Source organism: Pinus tabuliformis, chromosome 1_1, assembly GCF_031772625.1.
Source record: "Pinus tabuliformis cultivar Carrire ecotype Pingquan chromosome 1_1, CPIR1, whole genome shotgun sequence".
Lineage (NCBI taxonomy): Eukaryota > Viridiplantae > Streptophyta > Pinopsida > Pinales > Pinaceae > Pinus > Pinus tabuliformis.
The window spans coordinates 857,446,783-857,472,400 of NC_142297.1; the positions used below are offsets into that span (position 1 = coordinate 857,446,783).

A 25,618-nucleotide genomic window follows, 5' to 3' on the forward strand; every position below is an offset into this window, starting at 1 on the left:
CAGGAGAAGAGAAAGAAGAAGGACCTCTCCAAGGTCAAATGCTTCCATTGTGGGGATCTGGGTCACTATGCGAACTAGTGTCCGAGGAGGAAGAGTAAGGTAGAGGCTTCTGAGACCAAGGCAGCTCTAGCGAGGGAGGAGAAAGAAGTGGAGACAGATGACGATTGTGCCATGAGTGCTCATGTGCTACTTGATAAGAATTGGGGAGACATTGAGCTGTAGTCAGGAGGACTACAGGCGATGAGGGGCAGGATTCTTGAGTTACCCAACCTCTTGGATTATACCTTGCTACGGGAGCCCCGAAGAGGAGTAGCAGGACTGACGGATGTTGGTGGAAACGGATGCGGATGGAGCGGCAGAGAGCGCTACAGTGCAGGAGTCTCGGGACAGTGTGAGGCTAGCAGGCTGCAATAGTGCGAGAGGCACGGGAGTGTTGCACCAGTGCAAGATGGCACAGAGAGGTGTGCAACGATGCAAGATGCAGGGAGTTGTTACAACAACGCATAGGTCAGTAGAGGTCATTTGAGGCATCAACACGGGGACCGATGCCAGATAATCAAGGTGATGCTTAGTGTGGAGTATTACTAGAGCACAGTCCTCGCTAAGAGGGAGTGTTGATTTGGGGTAGCATCGGTTGTGCTCTAGCCACGAAAATTGGTGGAGAGGCTAAAACACATGAGATCTCCAAAACCCAGAAATGGTTTGGGCAAAATCTAACCGGTTTGGGAGATATTAAAATAATTAATATTTTTAATGGAGTTCCTTAGTCTAAACTTAGGAAAAAAAATATTAATGGGTATTAATATAAAACTGGGTTAGAATGGTCCAAAAGTCATGGATCAAGCCAAATCTAATCTTTTCTCTTAATTAAAGATTTAATCTCGGCTGTTGATTGAACAATGAGAAAAGTATAAGAGGAGGCTTGAGGGTCAGTTGGAGAACACACCGAGAGAGATCAAGAACTCGATTTTCTGGGGCAGGGTTTGCTGAGGAAATTGGATGAGTGATTAGAGTTGCAGCTTAGGGGCAGTGAATACATAGTAGAGAGGCAGAGTTAGTACCAGGAAGATCAGCGCAGAGCCGAGAGAGGGACATAGAGCCAGCTAAAGGACAGGCAGAGGCAGCCAGGAGCCACGCAGAGCTACAGAGGGCCAGCGTGTGAGACGCAGAGGATCCAGGGGCTGATGCAAAGGCTCCAAAAGTTGACGCAGAGCCCAGAGAGGCTGACGCTGGGCCAAAGAGGCTGGCGTAGGGCCTAGAGGCAGCGCTGGGAACATTTCGTGGGAGATACTGAGAGCTAGAGAGCTGGATACGGTGACACATTCCCTATCAGAGTGACACAGAGCAGCAGAAGCTGCATTGTTGCTGTGGGATTGTTCATCCGGTGTTTTAGCGGAATATCTGTCCCCGACTGAGAGGTACTAGTTCCGAGGGCATTCTATGTTGGGTGAGCCGTTTCCGGCACCCAGTTTGTATTCTAAAAATGTAGCATAATAAAACCCTATGATTAGCTGCACCAATTTTCCCGCATTGGGTTTTTTTGGGGACATTAGTCCAAAAACAACGGTGTCACTTGTGTGTTTGTTTACTTTCAGTTGACGATTTGTAGATGTTGATACTATACTTGTATTTATTTTCAGTGTTTACATAGTAAATAACTTATTAAGTAACTGAACAAGTAGGAAGAAATAAATCAGATAGTACAGGAAGAATTTATAACGGGTTAAACTTAGAAATTCCAACATTTCGAAGCCAAGCCCTACTAGAAAGGATTATAATTAGGGAAAATCCTTCACCAAATAGATCAACTATGATGCAAAATAAATTGAATCCCTGGGTGAGGAGCACTAGGGTATGGCCCAATAAGAAGAAACAAACTCTACCTTACATCAACAAGAGAGATGTGCGAGTAAAAACCTAGACATCCCTTAGAAAGTGACCAAGTTTCCTTTCAAATGTGTTGATCTAGTTAGTTTTTGTTGTATTCTTTAGTTATCCACAAATCCGTTTAAGAAATATTTAAATCAACCAAGAAATATAATTCATGATGAACACCAAAGATTTCATGAAAATGTTTCACATTATGGAAAAGCAATTTCAACAATTCACAATGATCCTATAGACTGCAACTATGGGATCACATCTCCAACCATTGCTCCAATGTTTTCTTCCACTCGTCTATTACATTCCCCAGTTTAATGCTAATATTGTCAACCTTTTCATATTTCCTTATTTATTTGTGCTCCAGAGTTCTCAATTCTCACCTCTTTCATTTGTTATCTCAAATAATGTCGGCACCTCTTACTTCTTGGCTTTAGTATGCTTTAGTTATCCACAAATCCCCTTAAGAAATTATTTAGTTCTAACCTTTCTCTGGTGGCTTGTTGATTAGACTAGCCTCATAAGGTTTCCATAATTAATATGTTCTTCCAAGTTGTGATGCTCTGGTTTTGGGAGGGACCATTATGAGAGAAACCTAAGCCTTATGTGGTGAGGTTTTCTTAAAAAAATAATAGCACCCCCATTCATACTTTTAATAATGAACCCTTTTTCCTATATCCTCTCTCTTTGTTTTTTTTGCTTTCCCCTTTCCTTGGCTACATCACCACTAATGGGTCTCTCTAGGTCGTCTTCTTAGGTAGGGCCCGACTTGAGATGGCCTTTTCTTAGATGGGACCAATTACCGTGCCTCTCCATTGCCTATTAAGGACTTTGGTCTTGGTTGTTGCATCCTATAGACTGCAGCTATGGGATCACATCTCTAACCATTGCTCCAATGCTTTCTTCCACTCGTCTATTGCATTCCCCAGTTCAACACTAAGATTGTCAACTTTTTCATCTTTGCTTCTTTATTTTTGCTCCATAGTTCTCAATTCTCGCCTCTTTCATTTGCTATCTCAAACAATGTTGCCACCTCTTACTTTTTGGCTTCAATTGTCCATATCTATTGTTGTCCCCTCTTGCGCATTTGGTTAAGTTTTTTGGTCTTGCCTTTAGGAAATTTGATCTCTCTTTCCTCCACTAGTTGATCTCTACCTTTGCCACCAGTCCTTTCCTGTCCTCTTCTCACCTTCACTCGCTTCTCAACCTCATTGAGATTTGCTATTGTTATTGTCTCCTTGTATGTGGCAAGCCATTTACTTTTATGTTGTAGGCCGTGTTACCGAAATCTAGCAGGCCACAGGGAGGGAAAGGCTATGGGTCAAAACGGTAAACTAAGTGATAACAGTGGGATAATGTCCCAAAGTCACAACAACTAGTGTCCCCTGCGCTCTATGGAATTTTCATGATTTGAGGATTCCTAGTAGATAAACAATCATCTTTAACTGATCTTCTAGGGTTTGAGGTACTAGGTGATGAGGTAGGACTTCCCAAAGGAAGCTCAATGTGATAATATGGCACTTCATAAGGGTTTTAGCTCCCTATAAGAGACCTAGAAGAAACTTGCACGTGATCTAGGGTTTTGTGAATTATCGTTTCTCTTCTAGGGTTTTTTTTTGTGAAAACACCAGTGTAGTTGATACATTGAGCCATTTGATCGGGTGTAGTTGATACATTGAGCCATCTATATATTATTTTTTGTATATATTTTTCTATTCTTAGGGCATTTTGAATAATAAAAATTAAGGACAATTGCAGAATTTAGTAAAAAGAGATGGTTGTTTGGTGGAATAAGGAGTGTGCCTTGTTGAAATTTGGTACTAGAGGACAGGGGGTTCCCTAAGGCTTTGATCTTTGGCCTAGGGAAAAGTGTCCAAAAGAATTTAATTTTTCTCCTAAAGTGACTTTATAATTTTTATAAAGTCAAATCTAATTTAAAAGTGACTTTAAGTGATAAAGTTACTAAAGTCTAATTTTAAAGTGACTTTAATAAATTCAATGTAAAATTAGAAAGGAAAAGTGACTTTGGAAATAAATGACTAAGTGGGTCTTTATTAAAGTGGGGTGAATTAAAAACTACAAAGTGAGATTTAAATGAGCATTTAATCTCAGCCCTAGATCTCGATCTATTTCAGCCATTGGATTTAGGGATTCCCCAAAAGTCACTTAGGGTTAGATTAAAGGAGGAAAATGAGGAAAAGGTCATTTATTCTTTCATGAGCAGATTGAGAGAGGGAGAGCAAGAGAGCAAGGGAGATTTCTGGACAGTGAGAAGGAGGAGGCAGCAGCTTGGCACACATTCCAAGGCAGCATTCCAGCAAGTCCATACAGCTGAGTTAGCACAGTGAAAGGTAGGTTTTCGGCACGTTTTTCTAGAAAGTTCGTATAGCAGTTTTGGCTCAGATTCCAAGGAGGCCGTACAGCAAGTTAGCACAGAAATCGAGGAGCAGAAAGTCTGAAATTTGCTGGCACATTTTTCAAGGGAGGTCGTACAACAAGTGGCTGTACCTTGGCACGCATTTCTAGGCAGAAATCCGTACATGGTACTGCAGTTTTTTTCTACACAGAAATCGAGGAAACCATACAGCAGCACTTATGGCAGCTTGCACGCTTTTCTAGGCAAGCCATACAACAGAATTTAACGCTGAAATTTGGCACAAAAATTGAGGAGGTCGTACAACATTTATTGTTGTTCTGTTTTGCTGTTTGCAAGTTTTTCCAGTTGGCTGTGAGGCACGGAAAACGAGATAAGTTGTAAAAGTTTGCTTGCTGATTTGTGTTGAATATTTCTCTTACTGTAAAAGCATTTTCTAGAAATAAGAAGGAGCTTTCAAATTGGTTTTCCCCAAGAGTTGTAGGGGGTTTTTCCAGGGTCACCTTGACCAAAAATCACTGTGTTTAAATGTGTTGAATCACTGTTTGTATGTGCTGATATTTATTTCTGCATTTTCCAACATTCTGTAATTTTTTCCAGAATTTGTGTTTTCAGCAAAGTTTATTTTCCAGTTGTTGAATGTATGGATATGGGAAAGGGCATTTAACTATTTTGGAGAAATAAGGTGAAATTGAAAACCGGGGTGGGAAATGAGAAATTCTTACATGCCTTATTTCCACTAGGTCTGTGGGGTCAAATTAATGCCCCTATTGAGTTGGTTGATCAATGATTCTGGATTATGGCCAGAGGCGGAACCCCATATTTTAAATGAGCTCGCGCCTAATCAAGAACAAGTTTTGAAACCAAGCCCTACTAGAAAGGATTATACTTAGGGAAAATCCTTCAACAAATAGATCAACTATGATGCAAAATAAACTAAATCCCTTGGTGAGGATCACTAGGGCATAGCCCAATAAGAAGAAACAAACTCTATGTTACATCAACAAGAGAGATGTGCAAGTAAAAACCTAGACATCCCTTAGCAAGAGATCAAGCTTCGTTTCAAATGGGTTGATCTAGTTAGTTTTTTTAGTATTCTTTAGTTATCCACAAATCCCCTTAAGAAATTCTTTAGTACTAACCTTTATCTAGTGGCTTGTTGATTAGACTAGCCTCATAAGGTTTCCATAATTAATATGCTCTTCCATGTTGAGCGATGCTCTGGTTTAGGGAGGGACCGTTGTGAGAGAAACCTAAGCCTTATGTGGTGAGGTTTTCTAAAACAAATAATAGCACCCCCATTCTTACTTTTAATAATGAACCCTTTTTCCTATATCCTCTCTCTCTTTGTTTTTTATGCTTTCCCCTTTCCTTGGCTACATCACCACTAATGGGTCTCTCTAGGTCGTTTTCTCAAGTAGGGCCCGACTTGAGATGGCTTTTTCTTAGATGGGACCAATGACCGTGCCTCTCCATTACCTATTAAGGAATTTGGTCTTGGTTGTTGCATCCTATAGACTGCGGCTATGGGATCACATCTCTAACCATTGCTCCAATGCTTTCTTCCACTCGTCTATTGCATTCCCTAGTTCAACGCTAAGATTGTCAACTTTTTCATCTTTGCTTCTTTATTTTTGCTCCAAAGTTCTCAATTCTCGCCTCTTTCATTTGCTATCTCAAACAATGTTTCCAACTCTTACTTCTTGGCTTCAACTGTCCATCTCTATTGTTGTCCCCTCTTGCGCATTTGGTTTATTGTTTTGGTCCTGGATTCAGGAAATTTGATCTCTCTTTCCTCCACTAGTTGATCTCTACCTTTGCCACCTGTCCTTCCTTGTCCTCTTCTCACCTTCTCTTGCTTCTCAACCTCATTGAGATTTGCTATGGTTATCGTCTCCTTGTATGTGGCAAGCCATTTACTTTTATGTTGTATGCTGTGTTACCAAAATCTAACAGGCCACAGGGAGGGAAAGGCTATGGGTCAAAGCGATAAACTAAGTGATAACAATGGGACAATGTCCCAAAGTCACAGCAACTAGTGTCCCCTGCTCTTTATGGACTTTTCATGATCTGAGGATTCCCAGTAGATAAACAATCATCTTTAACTGATCTTCTAGGGTTTGAGGTACTAGGTGATGAGGTAGGACTTCCCAAAGGAAGCTCAATGTGATAATATGGCACTTCAGAAGGTTTTTAGCTCCCTATAAGAGACCTAGAAGAAACTTGCATGTGATCTAGGGTTTTGTGAATTATCGTTTCTCTTCTAGGGTTTCTTTTTGTGAAAACACCGATGTAGTTGATACAATGAGCCATTTGATCGAGTGTAGTTGATACATTGAGCCATTTGATCTCTTCTCCCTGAGCCAACTATATATTATTTTTTGTATATATTTTTCTATTCTTATGGCATTTTGAATAATAAAAATTAAGGACAATTGCAGAATTTAGTAAAAAGAGATGGTTGTTTGGTGAAATAAGGAGTGTTCCTTATTTCCACTAGGTCTATGGGGTCAAATCAATGCCCCTCTTGAGTTGGTTGATCAATGATTGTGGATTATGGTTGGAGGTGGAACCCCGTAAGTTAAATGAGCTCGCGCCTAATCAAGAACAAGTTTTGAAACCCCTTTCCTTGGCTACATCACCACTAATGGGTCTCTCTGGGTCGTTTTCTGAAGTAGGGCCCGACTTGAGATGGCTTTTTCTTAGATGGGACCAATGACCGTGCCTCTCCATTACCTATTAAGGAATTTGGTCTTGTTTGTTGCATCCTATAGACTGCGGCTATGGGATCACATCTCTAACCATTGCTCCAATGCTTTCTTCCACTCGTCTATTGCATTCCCTAGTTCAACGCTAAGATTGTCAACTTTTTCATCTTTGCTTCTTTATTTTTGCTCCAGAGTTCTCAATTCTCGCCTCTTTCATTTGCTATCTCAAACAATGTTGCCAACTCTTACTTCTTGGCTTCAACTGTCCATCTCTATTGTTGTCCCCTCTTGCGCATTTGGTTTATTGTTTTGGTCCTGGATTCAGGAAATTTGATCTCTCTTTCCTCCACTAGTTGATCTCTACCTTTGCCACCTGTCCTTCCTTGTCTTCTTCTCACCTTCTCTTGCTTCTCAACCTCATTGAGATTTGCTATTGTTATCGTCTCCTTGTATGTGGAAAGCCATTTACTTTTATGTTGTAGGCTGTGTTACCAAAATCTAACAGGCCACAGGGAGGGAAAGGCTATGGGTCAAAGCGGTAAACTAAGTGATAACAATGGGACAATGTCCCAAAGTCACAGCAACTAGTGTCCCCTGCTCTTTATGGACTTTTCATGATCTGAGGATTCCCAGTAGATAAACAATCATCTTTAACTGATCTTCTAGGGTTTGAGGTACTAGGTGATGAGGTAGGACTTCCCAAAGGAAGCTCAATGTGATAATATGGCACTTCAGAAGGTTTTTAGCTCCCTATTAGAGACCTAGAAGAAACTTGCATGTGATCTAGGGTTTTGTGAATTATTGTTTCTTCTCTAGGGTTTCTTTTTGTGAAAACACCGGTGTAGTTGATACAATGAGCCATTTGATCGAGTGTAGTTGATACATTGAGCCATTTGATCTCTTCTCCCTGAGCCAACTATATATTATTTTTTTTTATATATTTTTCTATTCTTATGTCATTTTGAATAATAAAAATTAAGGACAATTGTAGAATTTAGTAAAAAGAGATGGTTGTTTGGTGAAATAAGGAGTGTTCCTTATTTCCACTAGGTCTATGGGGTCAGATCGATGCCCCTCTTGAGTTGGTTGATCAATGATTGTGGATTATGGTTGGAGGTGGAACCCTGTAAGTTAAATGAGCTCGCGCCTAATCAAGAACAAGTTTTGAAACCAAGCCCTACTAGAAAGGATTATACTTAGGGGAATATCTTTCAACAAATAGATCAACTATGATGCAAAATAAACCGAATCGCTTAGTGAGGAGCACTAGGGCATTGCCCTGCAAGAAGAAACAAACTCTACCTTACATCAACAAGAGAGATGTGCGAGTAAAACCCTAGACATCCCTTAGCAAGTGACCAAGCTTCCTTTCAAATGGGTTGATCTAGTTAGTTTTTGTAGTATTCTTTAGTTATCCACAAATCCAAACCAAGAAATATAATTCATGATGAACACCAAAGATTTCATGAAAATGTTTCACATTATGGAAAACCGTTTTCATCAATTCACAATGATTTGCAAACGAGGGAGATTTCTCTATTTATTGGTTAGGATCTCAACATCTTTCCTCCTTTTGGTTGAAAAAACAAGTGACTTTTCATCGACAATATGCTTGACGATTAAGTCAAACTACAAGTCATTTCATTACGTTACCTAAAACTAAAAATAGGTGAAGCATCCCACCAATTAGAGGTTATTTTTGACAAAAGGAGGTCTGAATTGACCTAAGGGTACAACGTTCCATCAAGAATAGCTTGACATTGCTTGAAAAATATACTTGAGTGATTAGGAAGTAAAAATTTCCACTTTGTTTGCACAATGTTGCTTGAATGAGGACGTTGTGCTTTCCAATGGCTAGTATAATGTGGACAACCTGCCTTTGCTTGGTGCAAAGATGATTCAAACCATGCTTTTAGGCTCCTTGCTTCATTTTGACTCGAAATGTCCCTTGGATTGCTTGGAGACATAAATGACCTTCTGTTTTGCCTCAACATTCCTCCAAATTAACCTTTAAGGCTTGAACTTTCTTGAACATTAGTTACCCTTAGTCTATGATGTGTCCTTGACTTGCTTTTACATCTTGCTTACTCAACAAATTTTCCATGTTACCTTTTTTAACCTCATTCTTGCACCAAGGGAAGTCACCTCGTTTTGAAGGTACCTAAAAGATGCAAATGGGACATTAAAAGGGTCATTACGAGTGCCTTGAGTTGGATTTGATTACTCTTGAGTTGGAGGTCGCAAGATATTTTTCCACTGCCTTGGAGGATGTGTGTCACTGGATTAGGGATCTCCAATGCATCACAAACTTTGAGATTTCCATGAAGAATGATGGTCATAGCCAAAGGGGTGTGCATACATATGGATATGGTTGATTTGGGGAAGAAAGATATGGTGTGCATACATTTACAATTGAGTAAATGCGCCCATATGGTGGTAAACTGAGTCGATAGTCATTATCACCCACCTTTTCCTGTATCTCAAAGATGCCATACCTTAGAGCCTTGATTTTCTTACCAGGCCACTACAACCTTTCCCTTCTTCAATTGTAGCCATACTCTGTCTCCCACCATGAGCGATTTCTATATTCTCTGCTAATCATTCTTGGCCTTATACTTCACCTGCAACTTTTGCAGTGTGTGCCTGATCTTTTCTATAATTTTTTAAGCCCTCAAAGCATCTCCTGTAATGTCTTCGTTCACTCCTCCTCGCTTCCCATATGCAATATCGAAAGGTTAAGGTGGAAAATATCCAAAACAAATTTCAAATGGGGACTTCCTTGTAGACGTGTGGACAACTCCGTGTAGTACTAGCCTTTCTCTAATGGCTTGTGGATTAGACTAGCCTCATAAGGTTTCCATAATTAATATGCTCTTCCAAGTTGAGTGATGCTCTGCTTTTGGGAGGGACCATTGTGAGAGAAACCTAAGCCTTATGTGGTGAGATTTTCTCAAAAAAAATAATAGCACCCCCATTCTTACTTTTAATAATGAACCCTTTTTCCTATATCCTCTTTCTCTCTGTTTTTTTTTGCTTTCCCCTTTCCTTGGCTACATCACCACTAATGGGTCTCTCCAGGTCGTTTTCTCAGGTAGGGCCCGACTTGACATGGCTTCTTCTTAGATGGGACCAATGACCGTGCCTCTCCATTGCCTATTAAGGACTTTGGTCTTGGTTGTCGCATCCTATAGACTACAGCTATGGGATCACATCTCTAACCATTGCTCCAATGGTTTCTTCCACTTGTCTATTGCATTCCCTAGTTCAATGCTAATATTGTCAACTTTTTCATCTTTCCTTATTTATTTGTGCTCCAGAGTTCTCAATTCTCACCTCTTTCATTTGCTATCTCAAATAATGTTGCCACCTCTTACTTCATGGAATTGTTCATCTCTATTGTTGTCCCCTCTTGCATATTTGGTTCAGTTTTTTGGTCCTGGCTTCAGTAAATTTTATCTCTCTTTCCTCCACTAGTTGATCCCTACCTTTGCCACCTATCCTTCCTTGTCCTCTTCTCACCTTCACTCGCTTCTCAACCTTATTGAGATTTGCTATTGTTATCGTCTCCTTGTATGTGGCAAGCCATTTACTTTTATGTTGTAGGCTGTGTTACCAAAATCTAGCAGGCCCTAGGGAGGGAAAGGCTATGGGTCAAAGAGGTAAACTAAATGATAATAATGGGATGATGTCCCACAGTGACAACTACTAGTGTCCCCTACTCTTTATGGACTTTTCATGATGTGAGGAGTCCTAGTAGATAAACGATCATCTTTAACTGATGTTCTAGGGTTTGAGGTACTAGACGATGAGGTAAGACTTCCTAAGGGAAGCTCAATGTGATAATATGGCACTTCAGAAGGGTTTTAGCGCCCTATAAGAGACCTAGAAGAAACTTGCATGTGATCTAAGGTTTTGTGAATTATCGTTTCTCTTATAGGGTTTCTTTTTGTGAAACCATCGGTGTAGTTGATACATTGAGCCATTTGATCTCTGCTCCCTGAGCCATCTATATATTATTTTATGTATATATTTTTCTATTCTTAGGGATTTTTGAATAATAAAAATTAAGGACAATTGCAGAATTTAGTAAAAAGAGATGCTTGTTTGGTGGAATAAGGAGGGTGCCTTATTTCCACTAGGTCTATGGGGTCAAATCGATGCCCCTCTTGATTTGGTTGATCAATGATTGTGGATTATGGCCGGTGGTGGAACCCCATGAGTTAAATCAGCTCGTGCCTAATCAAGAACAAGTTTTGAAACTAATCCCTACTAGAAAGGATTATACTTAGGGAAAATCCTTCACCAAATAGATTAACTATGATGCAAAATAAACCGAATCCCTTGTTGAGGAGCACTAGGGTATGGCCCAACAAGAAGAAACAAACTCTACCTTACATCAACCAGAGAGATGTGCGAGTAAAACCTGAGACATCCCTAAGCAAGTGACCAAGCTTCCTTTCAAATGGGTTGATTTAGTTAGTTTTTGTAGTATTATTTAGTTATCCACAAATCCCCTTAAGAAATATGTGAAATCAACCAAGAAATATAACTCATGATGAACACCAAAGATTTCATGAAAATGTTTCACATTATGGAAAACCGATTTCAACAATTCACAATGATCTGCAAACAAGGGAGATTTCGCTATTTATAGGTTATGATCTCAACATCTTTCCTCCTTTTGATTGAAAAAACAAGTGACTTTTCATCAAAAATATGCTTGACGATCAAGTCAAACTACAAGTTATTTCTTTACATTACCTAAAATTGAAAATAGGTGAGACATCCCACCAATTAGAGGTTAGATTTGACAAAATGAGGTATTAATTGACCTAAGGGTACAACGTTGGATCAAGAATAGCTTGACATTGCTTGAAAAATTAACTTGAGTGGTTAGGAAGTAAAAAATTTCACTTTGTTTGCACAATGTTGCTTTAATGAGGACATTGTGCTTTCCAACGACTAGTATAATGTGGACAACCTCCCTTTGCTTGGTTCAAAGATGATTCAAATCATGCTTTTAGGTTTGTTGCTTGATTTTGACTCGAAATGTCCATTGGATTGTTTGGAGACTTAAATGACCTTCTATTTTGCCTCAACATTCCTCCAAATCTACATGGTCCAATGGGTAGAAAGGGCAGAGGAAACTCCTTGTCTGGATCCATTTGCCTGTTTTTTGTGTGTTTTAAGGCTTGAACTTTCTTGCACATTAGTTTCCCTTAGTCTATGATGTGTCCTTGACTTGCTTTTACATCTTGCTTACTCAACACATTTTCCATGTTACCTCTTTTAACCTCATTCTTGCACTAGGGAAAGTCACCTCGTTTTGAAGGTACCTAAAAGAGGCAAATGGGACATCAAAGGGGGGCGTTAAGAGTGCCTTGACTTGGATTTGATTACTCTTGGGTTGGAGGTCGCAAGATATTTTTTCACTGCCTTGGAGGATGTGGGTCACTGCATTAGGGATCTCTAATGCATTACAAACTTGGAGACTTCCATGAAGAATGATGGTCATAGCCAAAGAGGTGTGCATACATATGGATATGGTTGATTTGGGGAACAAAGATAATGGGAAAGTGAGGGGAAAAGTACAATAAGTGATCACCTCACCTTTATAGGGCTACTCAACAAGGGCTCCCATAAATCATGAGTCATAGTAGATCCACCTCCTGATGATCGCATAATTGTAAGAGATGAAAATGTTGCATGATGCTTTCTTTCGCATATTATTCTTCTCTTTTCTTGACCCATCGAATGCTGAATGAAATCATTTCCTTCTAGTACTAACATTTCTCTAGTGGCTTGTGGATTAGACTAGGCTCATAAGGTTTCCATAATTAATATGCTCTTCCAAGTTGAGCGATGCTCTCCTTTTGGGAGGGACCATTGTGAGAGAAACCTAGGCCTTATGTGGTGAGGTTTTCTCAAAAAAAATAATAGCACCCCCATTCGTACTTTTAATAATGAACCCTTTTTCTTATATCCTCTCTCTCCGTTTTCTTTGATTTCCCCTTTCCTTGGCTACATCACCACTAATGGGTCTCTCTAGGTCGTTTTCTCAGGTAGTGCCCAACTAGAGATGGTTTTTTCTTAGATGGGACCAATGACTGTGCCTCTCCATTGCCTATTAAGGAATTTGTTCTTGGCCGCATCCTATAGATTGCAATTATGGGATAACATCTCTAACAATTTCTCCAATGCTTTCTTCCACTCATTTATAGCATTCCCTAGTTCAATGCTAAGATTGTCAACTTTTTCATCTTTCCTTCTTTATTTGTGCTCCAGAGTTCTCAATTCTCGCCTCCTTCATTTGCTATCCCAAACAATGTTGCCACCTCTTACTTCTTGGCTTCAATTGTTCATCTCTATTGTTGTCCCCTTTTGCGTATTTGGTTCAGTTTTTTGGTCCTGGCTTCAGTAAATTTGATCTCTCTTTCCTCCACTAGTTGATCCCTACCTTTGCCACCTGTTCTTCCTTGTCCTCTTCTCACCTTCACTCACTTCTCAACCTCATTGAGATTTGCTATTGTTATGTCTCCTTGTATGTGGCAAGCCATTTACTTTTATGTTGTAGGTTGTGTTACCAAAATGTAGTAGGCCCTAGGGAGGGAAAGGCTATGGGTCAAAGAGGTAATCTAAGTGATAACAATGGGACAATGTCCCACAATCACAACAATTAGCATCCCCTGCGCTTTATGGACTTTTCATGATCTGAGGAGTCCCAGTAGATAAACAATCATCTTCAACTGATCTTCTAGGGTTTTGATATACTAGGTGATGAGGTAGGACTTCCTAAGGGAAGCTCAATGTGATAATATCACACTTCAGAAGGGTTTTAGCTCCCTATAAGAGTCCTAGAAGAAACTTGCACGTGGTCTAGGGTTTTGTGAATTATCGTTTCTCTTCTAGGGTTTCTTTTTGTGAAAACACCAGTGTAGTTGATACGTTGAGCCATTTGATCTCTACTCCCTGAGCCATCTATATATTATTTTATGTATATATTTTTCTATTCTTAGGGAATTTTGAATAATAAAAATTAAGGACAATTACAGAATTTAGTAAAAAGAGATGGTTGTTTGATGGAATAAGGAGTGTGCCTTATTTCCACTAGGGTTGTGGGGTCAAATCGATGCCCCTCTTGAGTTGGTTGATCAATGATTGTGGATTATGGCCGGAGGTGGAACCCCATAAGTTAAATGAGCTCGTGCCTAATCAAGAACAAGTTTTGAAACCAAGCCCTACTAGAAAGGATTATACTTGGGGAAAATCCTTCAACAAATAGCTCAATTATGATGCAAAATAAAATGAAGCCTTTGGTGAGGAGCACTAGGGCATGGCCCAACAAGAAGAAACAAACTCTACCTTACACCAACAAGAGAGATGTGCGAGTAAAACCCTAGACATCCCTTCGCGTGACCAAGCTTCCTTTCAAATGGGTTGATCTAGTTAGTTTTTGTAGTATTCTTTAGTTATCCACAAATCCAAAGCAAGAAATATAATTCATGATGAACACCAAAGATTTCATGAAAATGTTTCAAATTATGGAAAACCGATTTCATCAATTCACAATGATCTGCAAACGAGGGAGATTTCTCTATTTATAAGTTAGGATCTCAACATCTTTCTTCCTTTTGATTGAAAAACAACTGACTTTTCATCCCAAATATGCTTGACGATTAAGTCAAACTACAAGTCATTTCATTACATTACCTAAAACTAAAAATAGATGAGACATCCCACCAATGAGAGGTTATATTTGACAAAAGGAGATCTGAATTGATCTAAGTGTACAACGTTCCATCAAGAATAGCTTGACATTGCTTGAAAAATTAACTTGAGTGGTTAGGAAGTAAAAAATTCCACTTTGTTTGCACAATGTTGCTAGAATGAGGACATTGTGCTTTCCAATGGCTAGTATAATGTGGACAACCTCCCTTTGCTTGGTGCAAAGATGATTCAAACCATGCTTTTAGGCTCCTTGCTTCATTTTGACTCGAAATATCCCTTGGATTGCTTGGAGATAAATGACCTTCTGTTTTGCCTCAACATTCCTCCAAATTGACCTCTACATGGTCCAATGGGTATAAAGGGCAAAGAAAAGTCCTTGTCTAGATCCATTTGCCTGCTTTTTGTGTGGTTTAAGGCTTGAACTTTCTTGCACATTAGTTGCCCTTAGTCTATGATGTGTCCTTGACTTGGTTTTACATCTTTCTTACTGAACACATTTTCCATGTTACCTCTTTTAACCTCATTTCTGCACTAGGGGAAGTCACCTTGTTTTGATGGTACCTAAAAGATGCAAATGGGACATTAAAGGGGGCGTTAAGAGTGCCTTGACTTGGATTTGATTACTCTTGAGTTGGAGGTCGCAAGATATTTTTCCACTGCCTTGGAGGATGCGGGTCACTGCATTAGGGATCTCTAATGCATCACAAACTTTGAGACTTCCATGAAGAATTATGGTCATAGGCATAGAGGTGTGCATACATATGGATATGCTTGATTTGGGGAACAAAGATTGCATTGAGATAATGGGAAAGTGAGGGGAAATGTACAATAAGTGATCACCTTTATAGGGCTACTGAACAAGGGCTCCCATAAATCATCAGTCATCGTAGATCCACCTCCTGATTTTCGCATATGGCCGTAAGAGATAAGAATGTTGCATCATGCTTTCTTTCGCATACTACTTTTTTTTTTTCTTGGCCCATCGAATGCTGAATGAAATCCTTTCCTTCTAGTACTAACCTTTCTATAGTGGCTTGTGGATTAGACTAGCCTCATAAGGTTTCCACAATTAATATGCTCTTCCAAGTTGAGCGATGCTCTCCTTTTGGGAGGGACCATTGCGAGAGAAGCTTAGGCCTTATGTGGTGAGGTTTTCTCAAAAAAATAATAGCACCCCCACTCTTACTTTTAATAATGAACCCTTTTTCCTATATCCTCTCTCTCTATTTTTGACATTGCTTGAAAAATTAACTTTGAGTGGTTAGGAAGTAAAAAATTCCACTTTGTTTGCACAATGTTGCTAGAAAGGGGTTTTTGACATTGCTTGAAAAATTAACTTTGAGTGGTTAGGAAGTAAAAAATTTCACTTTGTTTGCACAATGTTGCTAGAATGGGGACGTTGTGCTTTCCAATGGCTTGTATAATGTGGACAACCTCCCTTTGCTTGGTGCAAAGATGATTCAAACCATGCTTTTAGCCTCCTTGCTTCATTTTGCTTCGAAATATCCCTTGGATTGCTTGGAGATAAATGACCTTTTGTTTTGCCTGAACATTCGTCCAAATTGACCTCTACATGGTCCAATGGTTAGAAAGGGTAGAGGAAACTCCTTGTCTGGATCCATTTGCCTACTTTTTGTGTGGTTTAAGGCTTGAACTTTCTTGCACATTAGTTGCCCTTAGTCTATGATGTGTCCTTGACTCGGTTTTACATCTTTCTTACTGAACACATTTTCCATGTTACCTCTTTTAACCTCATTCCTACACCAGGGGAAGTCACCTCGTTTTGAAGGTATCTAAAAGATGCAAATGGGACATTAAAGGGGGCATTAAGAGTGCCTTGACTTGGATTTGATTATTCTTGAGTTGGAGGTCGCAAGATATTTTTCCATTGCCTTGGAGGATGTGGGTCACTGCATTAGGGATCTCTAATGCATCACAAACTTTGAGACTTCCATGAAGAATGATGGTCATAGGCATAGAGGTGTGCATACATATGGATATGGTTGATTTGGGGAACAAAGATTGCATTGAGATAATGGGAAAGTGAGGGGAAAAGTACAATAAGTAATCACCTTTATAGGGCTACTGAACAAGGGCTCCCATAAATCATCAGTCATCGTAGATCCACCTCCTGATTTTCGCATATGACCGTAAGAGATAAGAATGTTGCATGATGCTTTCTTTCGCATACTATTCTTTTCTTTTCCTGGCCCATCAAATGCTGAATGAAATCCTTTCCTTCTAGTACTAACCTTTCTGTAGTGGCTTGTGGATTAGACTAGCCTCATAAGGTTTCCACAATTAATATGCTCTTCCAAGTTGAGCGATGCTCTCCTTTTGGGAGGGACCAGTGTGAGAGAAGCCTAGGCCTTATGTGGTGAGGTCTTTTCAAAAAAATAATAGCACCCCCATTCTTACTTTTAATAATGAACCCTTTTTCCTATATCCTCTCTCTCTATGTTTTGTGCTTTCCCCTTCCCTTGGCTACATTAGCACTAATGGGTCTCTCAAGGTCGTTTCTCAGGTAGGCCCCGATTTGAGATGGCTTCTTCTTAGATGGGACCAATGACCATGCCTCTCCATTGCCTATTAAGGAATTTGGTCTTGGTTGTCGCATCCTATAGACTTCAGCTATGGGATCACATCTCTAACTATTGCTCCAATGCTTTCTTCCATTCGTCTATTGCATTCCCTAGTTCAACTCTAAGATTGTCAACTTTTTCATCTTTCCTTCTTTATTTGTGCTCTAATTCTCGCCTCTTTCATTTGCTATCTCAAATAATGCTTCCACCTCTTACTTCTTGGATTCAGTCATTCATCTCTATTGTTGTCCCTTCTTGCATATTTGCTTTAGTTTTTTGGTCTTGGCTTTAGTAAATTTGATCTCTCTTTCCTCCACTAGTTGATCTCTACCTTTGCCACCTGTCCTTCCTTGTCCTCTTCTCACCTTCATTCACTTCTCAACCTCATTTAGATTTTCTATCGTTATCTTCTCCTTGTATGTGTCAATCCATTTACTTTTATGTTGTAGGTTGTGTTAGCAAAATATAGCAGGTCATAGGGAGGGAAAGACTATGGGTCAAAGAGATAAACTAAGTGATACAAATGGGACGATGTCCCACAGTCACAACAACTAGTGTCCCCTGTGCTCTATGGACTTTTCATGATGTGAGGAGTCCTAGTAGATAAACAATAATCTTTAACTGATGTTCTAGTGTTTGAGGTACTAGGTGATGAGGTAGGACTTCCTAAGGGAAGCTCAATGTGATAATATGGCACTTCATAAGAGTTTTAGCTCCCTATAAGAGACCTAGAAGAAACTTGCACGTGATGTAGGGTTTCTTTTTGTGAAACCACCTGTGTAGTTGATACATTGAGCCATTTGATCTATGCTCCTTGAGCCATCTATATATCATTTTATGTATATATTTTTCTATTCTTAGGGCTTTTTGAATAATACTTGCACGTGATCTAGGGTTTTGTGAATTATTGTTTCTCTTCTAGGGTTTCTTTTTGTGAAACCACAGTGTAGTTTATACATTGAGTCATTTGATCTCTGGTCCCTGTGCCATCTATATATTATTTTATGTATATATTTTTCTATTCTTAGGGCTTTTTGAATAATAAAAATTAAGGACAATTGCATAATTTAGTAAAAAGAGATGGTTGTTTGGTGGAATAAGGAGAGTGCCTTATTTCCATTAGGTTTATGGGATCAAATCGATGCCCCTCTTGAGTTGGTTGATCAATGATTGTGGATTATGGCCAGTGGTGGAACCCCATAAGTTAAATGTGCTCGCGCCCAATCAAGAACAAGTTTTGTTAGAGAGGCTAAAGCACATGAGATCTTCAAGACCCAGAAATGGTTTGGGCAGAATCTAACCGGTTTGGGAAATATTAAAATAATTAATATTTTTAATGGAGTTCCTATTTCTAAACTTAGAAAAAATAAAATATCAATGGGTATTAAATAAAATTGGGTTAGAATGGTCCAAAAGTCATGGATAGCCAAATCTAATCTTTTCTGTTGATTAGAGATTTAATCTCGGCCGTTTATGGACCAACGAGAAAAGTATAAGAGGAGGCTTGAAGGTCAGTTGGAGAACACACCGAGTAAGATCAAGAACTCGATTTTCTGGGGCAGGGTTTGCTAAGGAAATTGAGTGAGTGATTAGAGTTGCAGCTGAGGGGCAGTGGATAGATAGCAGAGAGGTAGAGTTAATACCAGGAGGATCAATGCAGAGCTGAGAGAGGGGTGCAGAGTTAGCTAGAGGGAATGCAGAGGCAGCTAGGAACTGTGCAGAGCCAGAGAGGACCAGCGTGTGAGACGCAAAGGGTCCAGGGGCTGACTCAGAGGCTTTAGAAGTTGACGCAGAGCCCAGAGAGGCTAACGCTGGGCTAGAGAGGTTGGCGCAAGACCTAGAGGCAGCACTAGGAACATTTCGTGGGACAAACTGAGAGCTGTAGAGCCGGATAGGGTGACGTAGTCCCTATTAGAGTGATGCAGAGCAGCAGAAGCTGTATTGTTTCTATGGGATTGATCATCTGGTGTTTCTATCTCCGACTGAGAGGTACTACTGCTAAGGGCATTCTCTATTGGATGGGCCGTTTCTGGCACCCAGGTTGTACTCTGAAACTACATAGTAATAAAACCCTCTAAATAGTTGCACCGGTTTTCCCGCATTGGGTTTTTCCGGGGACATTAGTCCAAAAACAACGGTGTCACTTGTGTGCTTGTTTACTTTCAGTTGATGATCTGTAGATGTTGATACTGTACTTATATTTATTTTCAGTATTTACATAGTAAATAACTTATTAAGTAACTGAACAAGTAGGAAGAAATAAATCAGATAGTACAGGAAGAATTTCTAATGGGTTAAACTTAGAAATTCCAACATGGTATCAGAGCGTGGTTGAAGATCACAGGATAATTGAAGGCATCAACCGAGCAGAGCAGTAGCAGCAGAAAACAGTTACCCAAGTGACAAAAGTTGTTCCTAGCAGTGAGAAGCAAGGAAGGGGTGACGTAGAGTGCCTGCATCATCACTTCGAGCCCGGAAGAGGATCAACGCAGTGGCAAAGAGGAGCAGACCTGACCAACGCAGTGCTCGGTCATCTTTCTCAGCCAGGAAGGATTGACACTATGGCCAGGTGTTGTAGATTTTGTCGGTGTCAGGATTGCACAGAGCCTAGAGGCTCAGTTTTTCATGTTGCTGAGTATAGGGGGCTGCGGATAATTTGCGGAGTGAAGCTGGTGGGGTATTGTGGTCAAAACAATACCTAACAGGGAAAGACCAAGGAGGGATTTCCATAAAGGAGATCGAGACTCAGAGGGAGTCGAACCGAGGACTTCTAGGAGGGAAGTAAAGAGACTCAGAGGAGTCGGAAGAAGAGCAACAAGATGGCAATGAATGGGCTGAGAGATCAAGGTAGACTGGACTGTTGGGTCCCTATAATACTAGTGATTACCCCATTACTATTATAGTTATACCCCTTATTAATATTGTTGTGCCCCTATTACCGCCATATTTTTATTGCTGTGCCCCATAGAATCCCTCTATTGTTATTTTTGTGGCTTTATATTATTATTGTTAGGTCGGCTGGATTATATTGTGACTCCTTATACTCCTATATATAGAAAGGAGGTTTTGTCATTTGAATCATCCAAGAATTGTTCATTTATGTAATGTAAAGGAGGTTGCCCCCTCGAAGAGGCTGAATTCTAAGGCGTTGATCTATCTTTTCTATCTTTTCTTGAGCTGGTTTCATAACATTTGGTATCAGAGCTTTGGATTCTAGGGTTTCGCTGCTCCAAACAGGTCATCGTGGCTGCTCCAAACAGGTCATCGTGGCATTTTCGCTATAACTTTTTTCTGTGACGTTTCAGAAGTCGCAAAAAAAAACCCATTTGAGAAGAAATCGCGCTGAACCTTGGGTCCGAATTTCAGAATTTTTCGCGCTATATTTGCGGAGATATGATCTGAGGAAGTTGGCCTTTTTGCAAATTCCTGAATTGGGAGAATCTGTGGGTGGCTCTTCGTCAAGAAGAGATCTCAAGAAGAGATCAGACGGGTGACCATGAGTTTTGTTTGTTCGAGTGTGGTCTGGTATGTGTCTTGTGTTGTGTTGCGCGGTACTGGGAGGTGAGCTGGTAGACGCCACATGAATTCAATTCAGTTTTTAATCAGTAGGAGCGAAAGGATTCAATCCCAGGTATCCTTCTCAATTCTGGCAGGCAAATTTCTGTACATGTAAGATCTGTTTTCATTGGGTTTGCTTTTTTTAAACCTTGATACAGATTTTAGATTGGCTTAGTAAGTGACGACATTGCTGGTTTGGGATTGGCCCTTTTCAAGCTGTAATTTGATTTTGGTCATTTGATTTGGGATCGACCCTTTTTAAGCTGTTAAATAGCATGGGTCGTTCTTAACACAATGCTTGCTCTGCTCAATTCAATCACTGCCCGCTGCTGTGTTGCTGAAAATTGCAGCGCTTCAATTCTCTGAAACCCATGCCTGCTGTTGCGCTTCAATTCAGAGACAATTCTCTGATACCCATGACCGCTGCTGCGCTTCAATTCAATTCAATTCTCTGATACCCATGGAAATTGGTTTGCACAGCCCAAAAAGGGAGGTCTATACGGTGCTGATAAACAGGGCCATGGAACTTGGCTTGCACTGCCTAAACAAGCAGGTCTGATAATGTATGTATAAAATGTGTAACTTATCTCTTAGAATTTGGGAGGATTAAATAATTGAATCGTATATTATATTGTCTCGTGCAGGAGTTATGTTGGGAGCTAAGCGGTTATAGCATGTATCAACTATGCAGAGGACGCATAGATTTCAGGGTAATCTCAACTGAATACATTTCCTTTTTTCACATGACGTGACCCAGAGAGTTGCATGACCTGTACTTGTACTACTGTGCTAAAATTATTTATGCAGCATGGTGGACAGGACAGTATAAAAATAGTGGTAAGATTCGTCCAATCTTTTCATTCTAAAATTTCTTTCTGTAGATGTTAGGATTCCAAATTATGCACTGTTTTGTTTTGTATTTGTTCAGGTTTTTCTCACAAAGGAATTGGGTTTTGATTTAATGATTCAGCAGAACAGTTGGATTCAATAGCCTTTCCTTTCAATATGTCTGACAAAGGACGCACATTCAAACAGTGCACTTATTTTGACGAGATCAGATCCACAGGGGCAGTGATCCACCCGGAGATCCACAGGGGCCGAGTGTTATTATGAAGGGTTTTTTGGTTTGTTTTTCCAGGATTGAGTAGGAGGGTTTTTATTATTGTGCTCTGTTCTTCTGCTGAGAATGAATGAGAAGGTAATCGAATTTATGATGAGGGATGAAGATCCTACTCCCTTTCCAAATGAAGTGATGAGCAGGCCGAGTGTTATAAAGGGATGACCTGGAAGGACGGTTTCTCCCGTATACGGAGAAGATGAGCAGCGTGGAGTGTTATATGGAGAAGATGAGAAGATGTGGAATGTTACATGGAGCAGATGAGCAGTGTGGAGTGGAGGAGGTGGAGTCCGTGCCTGTATTCCCATTCCAAATTTTTATATATATATGCCCTACGCCCTACCTGTGCCCCAGTGGGAGCGGCCCTGTGTGTGGAACAAATTCCGTACAAAAAGTTCAAAGGAAAAGGCATGTCAGCGAGCAGCAGTTTCATCCGATTTTATGTGGAAAATCTCGGGAATCACAAATCAAAATGTGTGACCTCACCTCACCACTGTGAAGAAGAAGAAATTATTTTAATGTCCATGAGGCTAAAGATAGCCTATGGGACAGATTGTTTCTTCATCTGCTTGATGTATTAGGCCCTTTTTTTGTGAAGCTTCACAATAAATGTTCCCATCTTCTCCACAAACCCCTCGTTAAATAGATTATCCCAAGAGCTAGCTGCCAGCTTATTTGCATACCTTTCCCTATTGTCTTTGAAGGCCTCACATTCTAAAATGAAATGTTTTTTTGTTTCCACTTTTCCGGAAGAACAAAAATGCATACCCTTTCCTCTCACACTTCCTTTGGCCTTTTCCAGCGTCCTGTTTCACAACGGAGTTGATGAGAATTAGTCTTTAACTGAGCAATAAGAATTTTTCCCAGCCGCAGTCCACTCGATCTAGTCATCTATCACGCAAATATGGGTATATTTTCTTATTTTTCATCATATTATACATTAAAAATTTGTTAACCCCACCCCAGTGAACTTTATCAATTTGATTTGATTGTTGTAGATTTATTTTGAGCTTCTCCACAGGTATGGATGCAGGGAGCAGCCAACTGATTGATGGGCTTTAGGATACGCAGGTGTCAATTATGTTTTTTTTGTTTTTCTTTTCAAAGTTTTTGTTAGATAAATCATAAATAAATATTAAATTTAGAAATAGAAAATGAAAAAGAAAAGGATAGTTATGAGAGGTAAGAATAGATTATATATTTTTCTTATTGTCACTGACTTTAAAAGATATTATCTTTGCAGAGAATGACTGGAATATTATGTATGGACAAAGCATTTACATGTCCACCATATTATTTTTGCAGAGAATGACTGGAATATTATGTATGGACAAAGCATTTACATGTCCACCATGTTCATGACAGACAGAAATTAGCATTTATTTATTCATTATGTAGTTACTCTGGAAAATCTCATAATAAAAAAATTACTTTTTGTTTGAAGAGGCTAAAAAGCCTCTTCTCAGTGCCCTTGAAAATGAACTATAGCTGTTCTTAAGGGCTTGTGCATCCTCTCCCCTTTTCCACTTCCCATTTTCCACTTCTTAGTTTTTAGTATGTAATTTTTAAATGCATTAAAACAATTCTTGTTTGTGTATTCATGTTTTTTTTATGATTAATGGCATTTTTGTACTATGTTCGTGATTGTTTATGGTAATGTTTGATGTTTGAGTTTTATTTAATGTTTGTGTTTACAATGAATATGTATGCCTTGTTGATATTTATTCTGAAATGTGAAATGTGTGTGTGTCATTTAGTATTGACTATTTACAACATGTGTTGTCTAATTATTAAAATGAATATGTATGCTTTGTTGATATTTATTCTGAAATGTGAAATGTGTGTGTGTCTTTTAGTATTGACTATTTACAACATGTGTTGTCTAATGATTAAAATTTGATGTCGGATGTGTATATTTGCATTATTTTATGTCTGATTATCAAAATTTTATGGGTAATATTTGTATGTTTTTGTATTTACAATATTCTTTGTATATGGTGATCATAATTCATTGTGTATTCATCATTGTAGCAATGTTTGTGGTTTTACTTTCGTTTGTATGGTTGTGTATTTACAATGATCATGTATGGTATTTGGATATGTACTTCAGAATGTGTGTGAAATTTCATTTGATTCTAGCAATGTTTGTGGTTTTACTTGCATTTGTATGGTTGTGTATTTACAATGATTATGTATGACATTTTGATATGTATGTACTTAGGAGTGTGTGCAAAATTTAATTTGGCAATGCTTGAGATCTCTGTGTTTTAGTGTGTGCGTGAATTTCTTTTGCCAATGCTTAGTGTCTGCATAAGTTTGAATATTTATGCATTTACAACATTTTTTATGTTTGACATGTAATGTTTGAAAGTTTGAAAATTTTCGGGGTTTGTATATTTACAATTTATTTGCTTGTAATGATTAAGCATTTGATGCTTATTTTCCTGCAATAATCAAAATTTTATGCCTAATGTTTCCATGTTTACAAAATCTGATAGGTAGTCATGTATTGATGGAAATTTGATGTGGATTGATGATTGTGTATAATGTTTATTATTTGGTTTTCCTTTATATTTATGTAGTTAGAATGAATGTGGCTAATATATTGTATGCAATTTAAAATAAAATATGGGATTTGGGGAGTGATCATTGTAGCGTAACTATAGGCTAGAAGTGAGGGGCGGGGATAGGGGCAGCGGCGGAGGCAGGGGCAGGGGGATAGGTTTTCACTTTCACGAAGCCAAGAGAAGCTCCTTATATAAATACACACATACAATCATTAGAGCCTAATTTTTTAATCATTTCCCCACTAAATATCTTTATTTTAGGAATGACAAAATTTAATGCTTAATGTTTTTATATTTGTGTGTTTTGTATGTTTTTGTATTTACAATATTCTTTGTATATGGTGATCATAATTCATTGTGTATTCATCATTGTAGCAATGTTTGTGGTTTTACTTTCGTTTGTATGGTTGTGTATTTACAATGATCATGTATGGTATTTGGATATGTACTTCAGAATGTGTGTGAAATTTCATTTGATTCTAGCAATGTTTGTGGTTTTACTTGCATTTGTATGGTTGTGTATTTACAATGATTATGTATGACATTTTGATATGTATGTACTTAGGAGTGTGTGCAAAATTTAATTTGGCAATGCTTGAGATCTCTGTGTTTTAGTGTGTGCGTGAATTTCTTTTGCCAATGCTTAGTGTCTACATAAGTTTGAATATTTATGCATTTACAACATTTTTTATGTTTGACATGTAATGTTTGAAAGTTTGACAATTTTCGGGGTTTGTATATTTACAATTTATTTGCTTGTAATGATTAAACATTTGATGCTTATTTTCCTGCAATAATCAAAATTTTATGCCTAATGTTTCCATGTTTACAAAATCTGATAGGTAGTCATGTATTGATGGAAATTTGATGTGGATTGATGATTGTGTATAATGTTTATTATTTGGTTTTCCTTTATATTTATGTAGTTAGAATGAATGTGGCTAATATATTGTATGCAATTTAAAATAAAATATGGGATTTGTGGAGTGATCATTGTAGCGTAACTATAGGCTAGAAGTGAGGGGCGGGGATAGGGGCAGCGGCGGAGGCAGGGGCAGGGGGATAGGTTTTCACTTTCACGAAGCCAAGAGAAGCTCCTTATA

The 25,618-nt window shown here is 39.0% G+C and overlaps 1 long non-coding RNA gene across 2 annotated transcripts in view; it reads left to right on the forward strand.

Moving 5' to 3' along the window:
• Nucleotides 1-23,469, forward strand: part of LOC149216972 (uncharacterized) — a 293,767-nt gene extending 270,298 nt beyond the window's left edge. For both annotated transcript variants that reach the window (XR_016250604.1, XR_016250605.1), the window contains exons 5-6: nucleotides 22,970-23,019; nucleotides 23,192-23,469. This is a non-coding gene — a long non-coding RNA (uncharacterized LOC149216972). The remainder of the gene's footprint in view (nucleotides 1-22,969; nucleotides 23,020-23,191) is intronic.
• The last annotated feature ends 2,149 nt before the right edge of the window (nucleotides 23,470-25,618 follow it).